The sequence below is a fragment of the Vulpes lagopus genome, chromosome 6 (assembly GCF_018345385.1).
Source record: "Vulpes lagopus strain Blue_001 chromosome 6, ASM1834538v1, whole genome shotgun sequence".
Taxonomy (NCBI): Eukaryota; Metazoa; Chordata; class Mammalia; order Carnivora; family Canidae; genus Vulpes; species Vulpes lagopus.
Window position 1 is genome coordinate 34,336,166 of NC_054829.1, and position 15,305 is coordinate 34,351,470.

The 15,305-nt window shown below is 49.2% G+C and overlaps 1 protein-coding gene across 14 annotated transcripts in view; it reads right to left on the reverse strand.

Moving 5' to 3' along the window:
* The window catches only part of PLEKHG3 (pleckstrin homology and RhoGEF domain containing G3), an 83,728-nt gene that overhangs the window by 38,849 nt on the left and 29,574 nt on the right, over positions 1–15,305 (reverse strand). For 4 of the 14 annotated variants that reach the window (XM_041757705.1, XM_041757704.1, XM_041757703.1 and 1 more), the window contains exon 1: positions 2,725–2,959. The exons of 1 other annotated variant lie outside the window; for it this stretch is intronic. The gene's annotated coding sequence lies outside the window, so the exon portion shown is untranslated. Of the gene's footprint in view, positions 1–2,182; positions 2,450–2,724; positions 2,961–10,524; positions 10,590–15,305 lie in introns of those variants that run through there. 9 more of the 14 variants (XM_041757710.1, XM_041757709.1, XM_041757708.1 and 6 more) reach the window with 4 other exon arrangements.

Consider the following 15,305-nt stretch of genomic DNA (forward strand, 5'->3'; position numbering starts at 1 on the left):
CACATGTTTCTACTTATCAGTGACATGCTTTCTATTTCACTTTCTATCTTGTTCGCTGTCAGCTTCCCCCACTACAAGTCAGTTCCAGGTCAATATTTGTAGATTCTGTTCACTGCTGTGTCCCCTGCATCTACATTCATATACAGTAGGTGCCAAATAAATGTTGAAGAACAAATACTTAAAAATAGAACTATGAAGCATAATTCTAGGAAGAAAAACAAAGGTCTATCCATCCATTCAGGGGAAGGAGAGATGAGAGAAGACAGTCAGAGTGTGGTCGGCCAGGAGCAAGTTAGAGTCCCTAAAGGAGCCCACAGGAGGAAAGGAAGGTCTGTCAAGTCCCCTGTGGACTCCAATACAGCCTTCCTGCACAGTAGTGATTTCCAGCTGCCAAGGCCCTAGCTTGAGGGCTCCTGCTGGGGAGGGTGGGCAGGCAGCCCTGGAACAAAGGCCTATGGACATGCAGCTGGCCAGAGAGGCAGAGGCCTGAGCCAGAGGAGCAGCCTGGGGCGGGGAGGGCGGGGGAAGCAAATGAGGAGCTGAAGAGGGCTTCAGTGCAGCTGCAAAGGCAACACCCTCCCAAGAGTCCCCTCAAACCCCAACACAACACAGAATAGCTAGTCGACACCACGGTTAACCCTCCAAAGCCAGTGCCCCAGCTTGGGCTTATGGCAACCCCTCCAGGCTTGGAGCCAGAGACTTCACAAGATTCTGAGAGAGGGTGGAGGTGAAGGGGCAAGCCACAGGTCTGGAACACAGTCCCTTTTCCCCTCCAGCCCTGGTCATCCCTCAGGCCATGGCCTTTGGCCTCCTCCAGTGTAAACACAGTGACCCTGGGTTAGCTGTGGATTTGGTAAGCCAAATGTTTACTCGGGCTGAGATATCGCAGGCCATGGATGTAAACGTTCACCCTGGGTCCTGGTATTTACCATCTCCTATGGCATACATGGGACATATCCAGTAAACTTTAAAGCTCTCACAAGCCCCCCCCCCCCCTTTTTTTTGAGCCCTTTATTTTTAACAGTAGTTTATGGAGCACCTTCCACATGTCTGGCTTCGTTTGATCCTTACCACAACCTCTATAAGGAAGAGAAGGCAAGTACCCTGCTTCTCTCAGTGGAAACTGAGTCTGAAAGGTCTATGATTTGCCCAGGTCATGTTAGAGAAAGCATGGATTAGCCAGAGCAGAAAATTTGAGTTCTAGTCCCTGTTTGGCCAAAAAGGACCAGGCTCAAGTCACCTAACATCTCTGGGCTCTGCTACCTTCATGTGCAGAGTAGGCTAATCAGAGGTGGCGACTCCACCCATTTTGACGGTAGAACCAGGTGGTAGAACCAGGATTAAAATTCAAGGAAAATCCTGTGCTGGACTCATAGGCCAGTGCTCTCTCCACTCTTCCTGATAGGCCACATCTAATAAAATGTAGTGGAAAAGCCTCCGAAACAACTCCTAAACCACTCCCTCTGCTTTTAGGACTTGGTTTACCCCATGCTGACTCCCTGCCCCATCCCCAGAGCAAGATACCAGGAAGCCAAGGGGTTGTCCAGCCGCCAGGAATAGGTTCAGCAGAAGCAGCAGGAGTATGAACAGCAGGCTTAGAAGGTTGATGAGGCACCCACTGGAAGGGGTGAATGACAGAAGGGGTACACCTTCCTTTGGTTCTGACTCTCTAGGTTTTCTGTTGGGGATGGTTGGAATGAAGTCACCCCCAGCTTAAGTCAATCAGGATTCCATTCCCAGTCAGCAAGGGAGGTGCTGGAAAGACACTTTCCTAAAAGGAAGTAGGCAATGTGCTCAGAAGGGAAGCCGGTCCTGGGCTGTCATTACTCTCCCCACTTACTACTTCTTAAGTAAGGTCGATGTGATTGGGCTACATGCAGAGGCAGGGCTGGGAAGACTCTGGGAACCCCCGGTCTGGGGTTCCATGTAGGATAATGCAGTCAGAGTCGCCTCCCTAGGGGCCCCGGAGCAGACGCTGCCTCCCTCATCTGCAGACAGTTTAGAAAGTGGCTTCAAGGATCAAACTCCGACCGCGGCCACTAACACCGCCCCCCCCAAGGCCACACCTCTCCAGCCTCCGACCATTACATTTCCCACTCCCTTCTTTGTTTTCAAAACCAGCTCCAGAGAGTAAAAGTAGCTACCTAAAAATGTCTTGAAATTTCAAATTTGCACGTCTTACCCCAGTCTTTCCAAACCAAAGGGCCGAGGATGGGGAGGAAAATCACCAAACAGATTTCAGGAGTGGGCGAGGTCGAGGCAGACAGTGGCCTCCATGCCTTCGGCTCCCGACCCGCCAGCTCCGGGACCCACGCTAATCCTTCCCAAGAACGAGCACCATGTGGCACCCCCCCGGGCCCAGCTGCTGGCGCCGCTCGGGCTCCCTGGATCAGAGCCGGGCGCTTCCCCGCAAGGGTCCGCCCGGCCCGAGTCCCGCAGTCCCAGGCAGGGGCCAGCCCTCGGGCCGCCGCGCGCGCAGGGAGAGGGGGCGGGGGCGGGCGCAGCGCGCGGGCCTCCCGGAGCCACCTGGCGCGCGCGCTCCTCCGGTTTCCGGGGTGGGGGCTGCGGGACAGGGCCTCGCGCGCTCCGGCATCCCCGCCGCGGGGTCGGGGGAGCGGTGGGGGGGCGCCCTGGAAGGCGCCAACGCAGCCCCGGAGGGTGGGGGCCCCGGGGGGCTCCGGGCGCAGCCCCGGGCCGAGGGGAGGGGAGCCGAGGGCCACTCACCGCGCGGTCGCCGCCGCCGGGTCCCGCACGCTCCGCGCGCGAGGCTGCCCAGGTGCGGCCGCGGCGCAGGCGCGAGTTTGAAAGTCGCTCTCGGCGGGGACGGAGGCCGCGGCCGCTCCCGCCCACTGCCGGCCCCCGGCGGCGGGGACGCGGCCAGCTGCCCGCGCGGCCCCCCGGGGACCCCGGCCCGCGCGCGCCTTCCCAGCGCCCGGCAGGAAGTCGGGGCCGGGCGGACCCAGCCGGAGCCGCCGCCGGAGGGAGGGGAGAGGGAGGGGCGGGCCAGGAATTTTTCCAGTGGGTGGAGACTCGGGCCGGCCGCTGGAATCCCGCGATCGGCGGCTCCGCGGGGAGCCGGGGAGCCTCGGAGCCGGAGCCGGTGAAGGGGACCGCGCGCGTTAATGATTAGCGCCCGCAGGTGGGGCGCGCCCCGCCCCGCGCGAGCCGCTCCCCGGCCGCCTCGGGGCCCGCGGACACAGCCGCACGCGGTGGGGGTCCCCCCGGTGCCAGCCCCGCGGCCCCGCCGTGCGGAGAGCAGAGGGGGCTCCTAGGAAGACGTTAGCTGGGGTCCGCCCTGGGGGTCTCGAGCCCAGCAGGGCAGGTCACCTCGGCCTTTCTGAATCAGAAAGGCCCGTCACGAAGCCCTGACCGCAACTCCGACCCTGGGACCCTTGGAAACCTAAACCCGAGCCTCCGGGATGGAGGAAAGGGCACCTCGGCAGGAGTCCACCCAAAGCTGCAGGGTGGTGAAACGAGACGCCGAAGCCGTGCAAGAGAGAACCACGTTTCTGCAAAAACAAAGACGGAGAACCTGCCTCCGGTTTTCCTGTCCGTGTGTGATCCCATGAGCAAGGAAAGGTCCACATCTGGAAGGGGGTCAGGGGCACTCACTGAGGCCAGGCTGGTTTCGAGCCAGATCGTAAATTTTAAAACGCAAAAGTATTCGTCAATAAAGATGGAAAGAAGATGCTGTCGCAGCACGAGGCAGGGGAGAAGCCCAGGGCGAGGCCCCGGGGAGATCCCGCGGGTTAGGCGTTATCACCAGTTTCTAGGGAGGAGGAATGGAGCCCTGATATCGAAGCGCTGGGTTCTGGGTATCCAAGTGTGTATAGTCTACGGCATTAGGGCTCTTAAGAAGAAAACAAGCTTAAAAAAAAAAAAAAAAACTGCTCCAGGCAAATGCAAACTGCAGGTGATTTACAGGGAGGGGAGGGGAGGGGAGGAGAAGGACGGGCGCGGAAGGAAATGGCTTTCAGGTGACTTTGAAACTGGATCCCGGCAGAGGGTGGGGTGAAAGCAGCGGGGCTCCCGGCTCCTGACCGCGGGGACCGGGGGAGCGCTGGGCCTGAGCGGCCCGGGCCGCGGGACCCACATTCCTCAGAGAGGAGGGTCGGCTCCCGCCTTGCCAGAGGCTCTGCTCCTGGGAAGGTGAAAGCCGAGATTGCCGAGCGGGTTTGGGGGTAAACAGCCGCCGAGGCTCCTCCACCAGATACTGCGGCCGGCCCCGGCTGGAGAGAAAAGTGGGAAGCCCCAAGTCCCTTCCTGCCTTCCAGGGGTGCAGTCCTTCCTCGTGCTTCTGCCTTTCTCTGATCCTGCTTTCTTCTCTGATCACCCGAATCTTGTCAGTCCCGTTCTGTCCGCCTCAAATTCCAGGTTCCAAAGAAGGCCCTTGACTTAACGGAGTCTTTACTGAGTGCACCTCTCACTCCTGTGGCAGGGAGCAGTGTCAGTGACAGTAATAATAACTCATTTAGTGGATGCTTACCCGTTTGTAGGGCCCAGTGCTATGCTCTTTACATTGTCGCCCTCCATCCTCACAGTTACCCTGTGAGCTAGTCAGTAGCCTTATCCCCGTTTTGCAGATCCGATAACTGAGGATCAGAGGGTATCTAGCAACTTGACCAAGATTACATAACCAGCAAAAGCAGTGCCTGACAAGATCCCAGATAGGTCTAACATTTGAGTGCTTACTATGTCCTAACCATTTTAAGCCTTTTAAACAGTTCCACTCAGAAGCAACAGAGGTAAGGTCATGCAGCAAGTGTGTGACAGACCTGGGCAAAGCGGATCTTCACCACCAACTATTCTGCTTTTTTGACACCTGTTATATTCAATTCAGCACTTCATCATAATGCCTTGCTTTGCTTCTAATTGTTTTCATGTACATAACTTATTTCCTAAAAAGATTGTAATCTTTCCTTATGGCAGAAGTCCTGTAGGAAGCACTCTGTAAAGCAATGTTGAATTCAGATTAAATAACCCAGTTTGTGAGAAATCATAGCTCACTTCTATGGATAAAAAGCTGTGTCTGGGCTCAGACTCCAGTGATCAGAGCCTGTCTCCTTCCTGCCCCTTCCGATTCTTGCTTTAGTGGCTGCACTCTCCCTCCTATTAAATCATTTATTATTATAATAATACCTTGTGCTCCAGAAATGCCTTTAATCCAAAATCTCAACATGTTTTTAAAAATACAGATTAATTCATCTTCGCAGTACCCCCACTGAGATGGGCAGATGGAGGTGTTCTCCCCCATTTTATGGGTGAGAAAACCAAGACAGCACAGAGAATTTAAATGACTCACTATGGAAATCAGTGGGTTTCTTCTCCCCGCCCTTCCCCTCCTCCTTCCTCGCAGCTGCCAACATCTGCATCAAAGTTTCAAATCCCAGAGACAAAGACCATTGAGTTTTCACAATAAAGGACATCTCCAAACTAATTTCAGCTGCTCTATTGTGGTAGACCTCAGAAGAGGGAGGGGTGTAAAGACTGCGAAGGTCCTCTGAAGCTCTGTGCTTAGAAGGAACCCCAGGCTAGCTGGGATGGAGGAGGAAATTCTCCTCCAAAGAGACCTAAAAAGCCCAACCAAGCATTTCGAGTTGCATTTGAGTAATGTTTCTCAAAGTGTGCACCACAGGCAACAAGAGAAAAACAAACTAAACATCATCACAACCTAAAACTCTTATGCCTCAAGAGCATTAAGTAAAAAAGACAACCCCAAAAATGAGAGAAAATTGCTGCAAAGAGATCTTACGTAGAATATGTAAAGTATCCCTAAAACTCAATAATAAAAAAGCTAATAACCCAATTTAAAAATGGGCAAAAAATGTAAAAAGACATTTCTCCAAAGAAGATAGGCAGATGGCCAATAAGTATGTGAAAAGATGCTCAACCTTAGCCACCATGGAAAGGCAAATCAAAAAAAAAAAAAGAGGGGCACCTGGATGGCTCAGTAGGGAGAGCACACAACTCTTGATCTCTGGGGTCATGCTTTCTAGCCCCACCCTGAGTGTGGAACCTACTTAAAAAAAAATTAAGAGCAGCCCGGGAGGGTGGGGGGGGGGGTGCCTCAGCGGTTTAGCGCCGCCTTCAGCCCAGGACATGATCCTGGAGTCTCGGGATCGAGTCCCACGTCAGGCTCCCTGCATGGAGCCTGCTTCTCCCTCTGCCTGTGTCTCTGCCTTTCTCTCTCTCTTTCTCTGTGCTCTCATGAATAAATACATAAAATCTTTTTAAAAAATCAAAAAAAAATTTTTTTAATTTGGGATGCTTAGGAGGCTCAGTCGGTTAAGCTCTGAGACTCTTGATTTTGGCTCAATTCAAGATCTCAAGATTGTGGAATTGAGCCCCATGTCAGGCTCCTCACTGACTATATAAGGTTTTCTCTCTCCTCTCTCTCCCTCTGCCCCTCCCCACCCCTTTTTCTCAAAAATAAGGTTTTTTAAAAATGAAATTTCATTAACTGTATGCTAAATTTAATGAAATTTCATATAACTGTATACCCGTTAGGACAGCTAAAATCAAAAACATAATTAGTGTTAACAAGGATGTGGAGAAATTAGAACTCTCATACATAAAAGGTTAAACCAAGTGAATGTATGACTCAGCAGCTCTATTCCCAGGTGTGTATGTGTACGTGTGTATATATATATATACACACCCAAGAGAATTTCATAGCATCATTATTCATAATAGCCAGGAGGTAGGCACAATCCAAATGTCCATCAGTTAATGATGAATGTATATCTCTACAATGGAATATTTGTCATAAAAAAGGAGACACTGGTTGATGCTACAGCATAGATGAACTTTGAAATCATTACACTAAGAAGCCAGCCACAAAGGACCATATATGTATAATTCCATTTATATGAACTATCCAGAATAAGCAAGTCTATACAGACAGGAAATAGATTCCTGGTTGCCTGAGTGCTGGACTAGGGGTGGAGAGGAGATGGGGAGTGACTCCTAACGGGGGTTCAGGTTTCTTTTAGAGTGCTGTAAACACTAAAGACCAGTAAGGAACAGGCAGGGCTAGAGAGGGAGAGATAGGTAGGGGGCTACATGATCAGGCTGGCCAAAAATCCCAGAAATGCTGAGGCGTAACAAAACCAGAGATAAGGGAACATAACCAGACCACCTCTTTGTCTTAAACAAGAGAGAAGATGTTCAAAGGAGAAGTAATCATGGTGCTATCAGTGGTGACGTCAAGGAGATTAATGTTCCCTGGTCAGTTTTCTATAAAAGACAGCCATAAAAGCCCTCAGCGGTAACCCATTTGGGACCCCCTCTCGAGCTTTTTTCTTTCCTTCCTCTTCTCACCTTCACTTAATAAACTTTCACTTGACTCTTTTGTGTCCTTGAGATTCATTGTTCAACTCCATGAGAAAAGAACCCTGCAACAAAAATAGTGATTATACAGAAAACAAACACTGAATTGTATATTTTAAGTGGGTGAACTGTGTGGCATGTGCAATATAATCAATAAAGCTGTTCTTTTTTTCAAGTGTGAACTACTACCACCTGTTCGAGTTGCCAGGCTGCCTGTAATCAGAGTCTATCAGAATCCCATCAGAATCTTTGGTAGGGGGACACCTGGGTGGCTCAGCAGTTGAGCACCTGTCTTTGGCTCAGGGAGTGATCCTGGGGTCCTGGGATCGAGTCCCACGTCGGGCTCCCTGCATGGAACCTGCTTCTCCCTCTGCCTGTGTCTCTGCCTCTCTCTGCATGTGTCTCTCATGAATAAATTTTTTAAAAAAATCTTTGGTGGGCAGGCCCCAGCTCTGCATTTCCCCAGAGCACACTGAATGAAGTTCTGCGCCTTACAAGACTGTGATTCAGAGCCTTGTGGCCCCAAGCTTCCTGAAATGAATAAAATGAAAGGTCTGTAACACTGATGAGAGGGCAAAGGCCTGGGGGTTGGGAGGGTGGGGAGAATAGAAATCCCCTTCCTGAAGTTCTTTATCAATTGCTTCTTTCCGCCAGTCTAAACTCCAGTGTCAGAAAAAATCTGACACCAAAAAGGGGAAGAAGGTGTGGGGGAAGGGAGAGGAAGCCTCCCCTCGCTCCTCACTACCTTCTGACTCCCAGCCACTGCTGTGAGGAGCTCTTGAAGGAAATGAGCTGTTTGTTTGACTTTGTGTCTGCAATAGAAACATTTGCCAATCACTTGTGGTTTTTCAAGAACCTGGGAGCCGCGTGTGAACCATGTCTGGAGATCCACTTACGTTCACCTTCGTTATCGGCAGATAAAGGGGCTGTAAGTCAGCATTTACAACACCTGAGACCAGACAGACATCAGCCTTTCGTGGTCTAAGGATTGGTTAATGCACTGACCCTTCTTGGACTTCTGGCTTTTCGGCCAGACGTTTTTCTATTTGCAGCACCGCCTGTAGATAGATGAAGTACAAACATGGAACAGTCAGGCTTTCCCCAGCTTAATGCTAAAGTGAAAGATTTTCTGGGGTGGGTTCAGAAACTATTGGCTGGAATGGTGTGGTGAGTTGTCTGTACACTTCCTTTATCTATGTTGTTAATATTCCATAAGACTTTCTGCTTTTTTTAAAGGTTTTATTTATTTCTTTATGAGAGACAGAGCAGCAGAGACATAGGCAAAGGGAGAAGCAGGCTCCCCACGGGGAGCCTGATATGGGACTCGATCCTAATACCTCGGGATCAGGACCTGAGCCAAAGGCATACACTCAACCACTGAGCTACCCAGGTGCTCCAAGAGTTTCCGCCTCTGAGATTTTCAGACCTCAGTGTTCCTAAGAAGCACCTGGGAAGTTTCTAACTCAGGCCTGAAGCTGATCCCCAAGAATCTGCATTTAATAGTAAATGATTCAGATGCAAGAGAGACCCATTAGACCACACTTGAGAAAACGGTGATCTGAGTTCTGCCTTTTGTCTTTTCCTCTCCTGGTGCTTCCTCTTCCTCCCCTGAGGCACAGGACTCAAAATAGAAACCCTGCAAACCCAGTGCTCCAAGGATGAAAGGGTATGGCTTTAAGACCTCATGATGTTGGAACAAATCGGATGAAAGAGTTCCACCTCGATTGATGTGAAATGCTTAATCTTCAACACCTTGGTGACAAGCGGGGTGGGGTGCACCTACTGAGTACTATACTGAAACGCTTAGAAAACAAACTAATAAGAGCTTAATTAGTAGGTAATTGCCCAGTTACTTGCAGATGGAGGCAGTTCTTCCCAGCTGTAATTTTGGTTGTTGATGTTTTTCTCCTAGACCAAGGTCTATAATAGGTAGACTCAGCCCTGGCTTCCCCAAGAATATCTTGCTCAAAGAGTACAGAGCAGTTGTTCCAAGAAACCAGTGGGGCCCAGATTAGCCTACTCTTTTTTTGGTTTCTGTTTCCCAAAGGAAACATGAGTTGGTTAGAACTAGATTAGGGCACTTGGGACCCAGTCCATCTATTTTCCTAAGTCACCAGCATCTCCTCCAGGAGAAATGAGGAACTGACCCAGGTGGACAAGGAATAACTTCCTCCACCCGAACAGTGAGCCCTTCTATCCTATCCTTGGCTACCAGGCACTCCCACGGAAACCTCGCCTCCCTTCAGGGGTGGTGCTTTGTGGCAGTCACCCTGGCCCACTCTTTTCTTCACTCTCCTGCTACATGACTGCCTACTTCTCAGTCTTAGAAGATTGCCTTAGAGGATTGAAAATCTTGGATTCTATCATCTTAAGGAATCTCAAACTGGATCATTCAGGTACAAGCTCTCTTTTCTCTTCCCCTCCAAGCTTGACTAGGGAGATAGGTCTGGCTCCATAAACCAATCCTTATCTCAGGCCTGTGGTTGTCCTCAACCTGCTGGGAAGATTATGGGGATAGCACTGTGCCAGGAGTAGTGCTAAGTATTCCACAAGTGTTCTCATTCCATCCTCCCAACAGTCCTTTAAGGCAAGTAATAGTTCTCTCCCATTTTACAGGTGAGAACATCATGGCTTAGAGAGGTCAAATCACATGCCCCAGGTTATGTGCACTTCACGACAGACCCAGGACATGTTCCCAGGCCCCTCTGCCGTCAGAATTTGTGCTCTTAACTGGCAACCTGCCACCAAGAAACCTCACCCTATTCCCAAGGAGCCACTAGACTCCAGCAGATGGAAGCAACTTAAATAAATTAAACCCAAGAAATGTCCCGTCCGTGTTCTGCTCAAACTGCTGTGAATTGCCTCATGACTGACTGGAAAGCCTACCAGGCTCAGAAGTGAGTTACAGACTTGTTGAAGGAGCTGGTAAATCAAGTGATGGGGAGAAAAGGAGGAATGTGTTCAGGGTTGTAAAGAAGAGGAGGAGGAGAAAAGAGCAAAAATCTCTAAAGACTTGTGACATCTCAAGCTAGCCGGCCATAAAAGGTAAAGCAGGACATTGGCCTGGCAAGCACAGTCTGTAGCCCTAACCATGGCTCTGCCGCCGGTTCCCTAGGAATAGTCTGGTTGCGAGAGCTCCAAGAACATCCTGTTCTGCCTGCCCAGGGAGAGACAGGGAGCAAAGCTGAGGCTTACCAAGTGCTGCTGAAGGGCGTAGGGAGTCGGCTTCCTGCTGGGCTCAGAGACTCCTGCAGAACTGCCTCTAGAACCTTCCTCATCCCCAGCCTGCCCTGCCTGCTACCCGTCCTCATGGTGGAACTTGCTGTTCCTATGACAACACTCCTTCTACCCCTCCCTCCCCTAGCTCACTTCCATCCCCGTGACCTGATGCAAAGGCAACTTCTCAGGCATCCAGACCAGATGTGGAGGGCTTTGCAGTCTCTCTGCAACTTAAGAGCACAAGCTTTGGAATCAACAGACCTGAACACTTGCTGTTTAGTCAAGCCATGAATCTCACAGTACCTCAGTTTCCTCATCTGAAAATAGGATGAGGAGTGATACCTATCACACAGGATGTTTTTCAGGAATAAGTGAGAAAATGTTTGTAAGGGACACACAGTTCCTAGTCCACAGAAAGAGGTAGCTTATAACTCTCTTTGTACTTCTGCTTCTAACTATCAGGTTCCCAAGCACCACCTCAACACCCTAGTTTCTCTAATGCCATATCAAGTCAAAGAATCTTACAACTGGAAGAGACTAGAAGTCACCTGGAATAAGTATTTTTTTCTTTATGTAGTCTTCGTACATCTAAGAAATATCAGTAAAGTACTTAGTAAAACCATGCCTGGGTTATAGTACATGCTTAATAAATATTAGGGTTTGTGATAGTTAATGCTTTATGTCAATTTGACTGGATCATATGATGCCCAGACATCTGGTTAAATGTTATTTCTGGGTGTGACTACAAGAGTTTCTGGAAGAGGCTAGCATTTGAATGACTCGACTGAGTAAAGTGGATAGCCCTTCCCAGTGTGGGTGAGTATCCTTCAAATCATTATAATGGCTTTAATATTGACAAATCCTGGGCCTCAAGTGTTGGGGTATGATGTGTGGCAAATAGCCAAATTCAAACCCAAGTCAAGTGGAAAATATAATCTCTTGCTGCATTACAATGGATCCAAAATGAAGACTGACTGGAGTGAGGACGCTAGTTTCTCCCATGTAGCCCCTGACCCAGTTCTTTTTTTTTTTTTTTTAGATTTTATTTGAGAGAGAGAGAGAGAGAGAGAGAGAGAGAGAGAGCACAAGCAGGGAGGAGGGGAAGGATAAGAAGAGGCAGGCTCCCAGGACCCTGGAATCATGACCTGAGCCGAAGGCAGACACTTAACCAACAGAGCCACCCAGGCATCCCACCTGAGCCAGTTCTGAAGGCACTTCAAGAGAGGAGTTGATTCTCTGTGCCTGTTCCCACCTACGCCCACCCTCCTTGTCTGCTCTCCCCTCTCATGACAGAGAAATTGAGGGAAGTCTGAGGCACAGAGTCACTTCTAGTCTCCACTAGCCCATGTGACTTAGGGACCCATCGCTGGGAGGTCTCAGCCATCAAGCAAAGATCTACATTCTCACTTCCTCTCCATTTCCTTCTTGTGCTCCTCCTCTCCCTCCATCCTCACCCCCCTGAAGTGAAAAAGAATTTTTTGGTAAACCACATAGCTTACTAGGGGAATGCAACACACAAACCCCCACCCCCTGGGCATTTAAGTGGAGTACTTATTTCCCACTGAGGATAACAGGACACAGACCTGACTCCTATAGCTCTCACACTAGTTTCCACAAATTTCTAACCCACAGACATTCATTGCAGTTCTAGCATGTGCCAGCCATTATCCTGTCAAGCACACAAAAGCATCGGACCCCATCTCTGACCTCAACCAGGTAGAAGAGGGTGACAAACTGTAAACATATAACAGTAAAATCTTTAAAATGCCATTCCAGACAGTGAAAGCAGACATGGTATAAGACAGTTTGCAATTTTTGATCATTCCAAGTGGTACAAAAAGCTAGAGAGCAGAGAGCTTACTGTAGGCTATAGGCTAGAGTGGTCAAGAAAGACTTCTTGGGGGATCCCTGGGTGGCTCAGCAGTTTAGCATCTGCCTTTGGCCTGGCAGGTGGTCCTAGAGTCCAGGGATTGAGTCCTGTGTCAGGCTCCCTGCATGGAGCCTGCTTCTCCCTCTGCCTGTGTCTCTGTCTCTCTCTCCCTCTCTCTGTGTATCTCATGAATAAATAAATAAAATCTTAAAAAAAAAAAAAGATTGGTCTGTGTGTGATGCTAGTATATGTGTGAGCTATCTCTGGTTCACTGGTGTTCCAATCTAGTCATTCTTTTCAAGCGTCTTGGCAAAGACCTGAACATGATCATCAAACAGAGGTTTCCTCCTTCCAAATATTCAGATCTAATGACTCTATTAGTTAGAGTTCTTTGGGTTGCAAGTGACAGACACTCAACATAAAACTAACTTAAGCAGAAAGGGCTTTGTCTCTTAGATGGGAAAATCCAGGTATGGAGGTCCATTAGTTGACAAGAGTATTAAGGCACAGCTGCCTCTAGGAGCTCTAATATCTCAGGGCTCTGTTTTCTTTCCCACTTTATACTGTACTAAGAACCACCTTAAATGTTGGCTCTCACAATGAAGCAGGGAAAATGACTGCCAGTCACCTAAGATTCATATTCTCTGAACTTATCAACACCAGTGGAAAGAGTAGAAGTTTCCCTCCTGCTTCCTCTTCAATAAGTCCCTTGTCAGCATCCCTGACAATGGAGATAAAAGAGGTTCACTGACAAGAATCCCAAAGTTAACTGTCCTGTGGGGAACACCTGTGCTGTGGGGTGGACCCAAAAAACTAAAAAAATAACACAGGGATGGCCTGGGGAAGAAGGCAAGACTGTGTTGCATTATTCTGGAAAACCCCATTCCCTTTTATGGACTTCCCAGATAGACACATTTCCCAATTATTCCCAGTCCTAATAGCCAGATTCTTTTCCTAGGGAAACAAATGGTTAATTGCTAAGAGGGCTTGTGTAGGGACAACAGCTACCTATCACAGGACACCCCCAACAGAGTTAGTAACTGGGTAAACATCCAAAGGGATGTAGGTGTCTTAGGAGTGGGATCTAGCTCAGAAGACCTGGTTAGGCTGGCCTACTTTTACACCATGGAAAATTCGTGAAATGGATTTGGTGGTGAGCAGAACAGAATCCTTGCTGCAGGCCAGACATCACTTAAAGGGCTTGGGTGGTAGTTTCAGGACTGTAGGTGTCATACTAGGAAGAGCAAGGACCCAGTAGGTGTCATACTCAGAAAGAGCAAGATTTCAGAGCCTAAGGCTGCCCTGGACTCAATATTGAGTGGAGACAAAAGACATTTCCACCCTGCTCATTCTCTGCTTTTGAATTCTCAGTAGGCAGCATGCTCTGGGGGCCCCAGTGTAAGGCAACAATAGCTATCAGTCACTCCAGATCAGAATTGTAGGGGGAAAAAGAGAGGCTTAGGGCAGTCTGTCCAAAAGACCTTTCAGTGTTTTTTTTTTTTTTTTTAAGACCTTTCAGTGTTGATGCAAATGTTCTCTATCTTCAGTGTCCATTATGGGAGCCACATATGGCTACTGAGCACTTACAGCCTAGCTAGTGCAACTGAGAAACTGAATTTTCAATTTTATTTAATTGAAATGAATTTAAATTTCTTTCTTTCTTTTTTTTAATTTAAATTTCAATGGCCACATGTGGCTAGTGGTTATGTATTAGATGCTAAGTCTTAGAGAACATCCTTCCTCCGTGACCCTCCAGGGCTTGGAAGGGAAAAAGGCAGGATAAATTGAAATGGAACATCCCAATCAACGATCTACGTCAGGAAAGGCAGATGGTACAGAACTGGGAAACGAAGAAGACCCTGGTGTCAACCTCCTTCCTAGACACAGACATCAGTTGCCTGAACTCTGGCAACTGTCCCCCAGCCTCTCCCTCTGAGAGCCACTGCCTCTGAAAAGAACCTCACAAAAGGTCATCTGAGGCTACCAGGTGGCTCCAAAGCCAGTCCAGTGAGGAAGGAAATCACTTCCACACTACCCCCAGAGGGAACACCCTCCCTCCACGGGATGGGAGACCCCATATCCCACTCCTCTTCCCTCACTATGGAAAGTATCTCACGCTATGCCTAAGGACCCCATTAATGGCCAGATCCCTAAGGGATCTCAGTTGCACATGTGTTGACTGAAAGCCTCCCAGATCATCAGAGGAAAAGCTGAACTTAAATAATTTCCTGTCCAAGAACAATCTGTCACCTAGCACAGTGGGAAACCATCCAAGCTAGCCAGCAGAGAGAATGGCCCCACCCACAGCCTCTAGCCTAGAAAGGGATTTGTGCTATCAAGATGGTCAGGGACTAGGGAAAGGGGTCCTGACAGCCCAGGAGAGACCTAAACTAGCCCTGCAAATTAACACCAAGGCACGGGCCCAAGACCAAAGGAAAAAAGTGAACTTGTGGGAAAGGCAGCCAGTTAATCAAGTGGAGACTTGTCTTCCCATTGAACTCAGATTGCAGCTGCACACACTACTAGAAGCCAGGCCAAGGCATTGGGTAGATTTGAGCAGGGCTGCAAGATCACCAGCAGAGGCAGATGGATGACAAAGTAGACTATGTGCCAGGCTTATGTCAAGTTGGATCCATTCTGTGCACTTTCCATGCTATTCCACGACTTTATCTCACACTTCCTCCAACTTGTAGACCATCCCAAGAGGTCAGGCCTTGACCAACTTCCCAGCTGTCAGGAGGGTGAAGGCAAGCAGTCCCAAGGCTTGTTCTGGCCCAGGAGGGACTTAAATTCTGGGCCTTCTCTGACCATAGTTCCCACATCTATTTGGGGGGTCCTTTTTAAAAAAAATAAGTTAAGGTTGCATGCATGTTCATTGCAACATTAT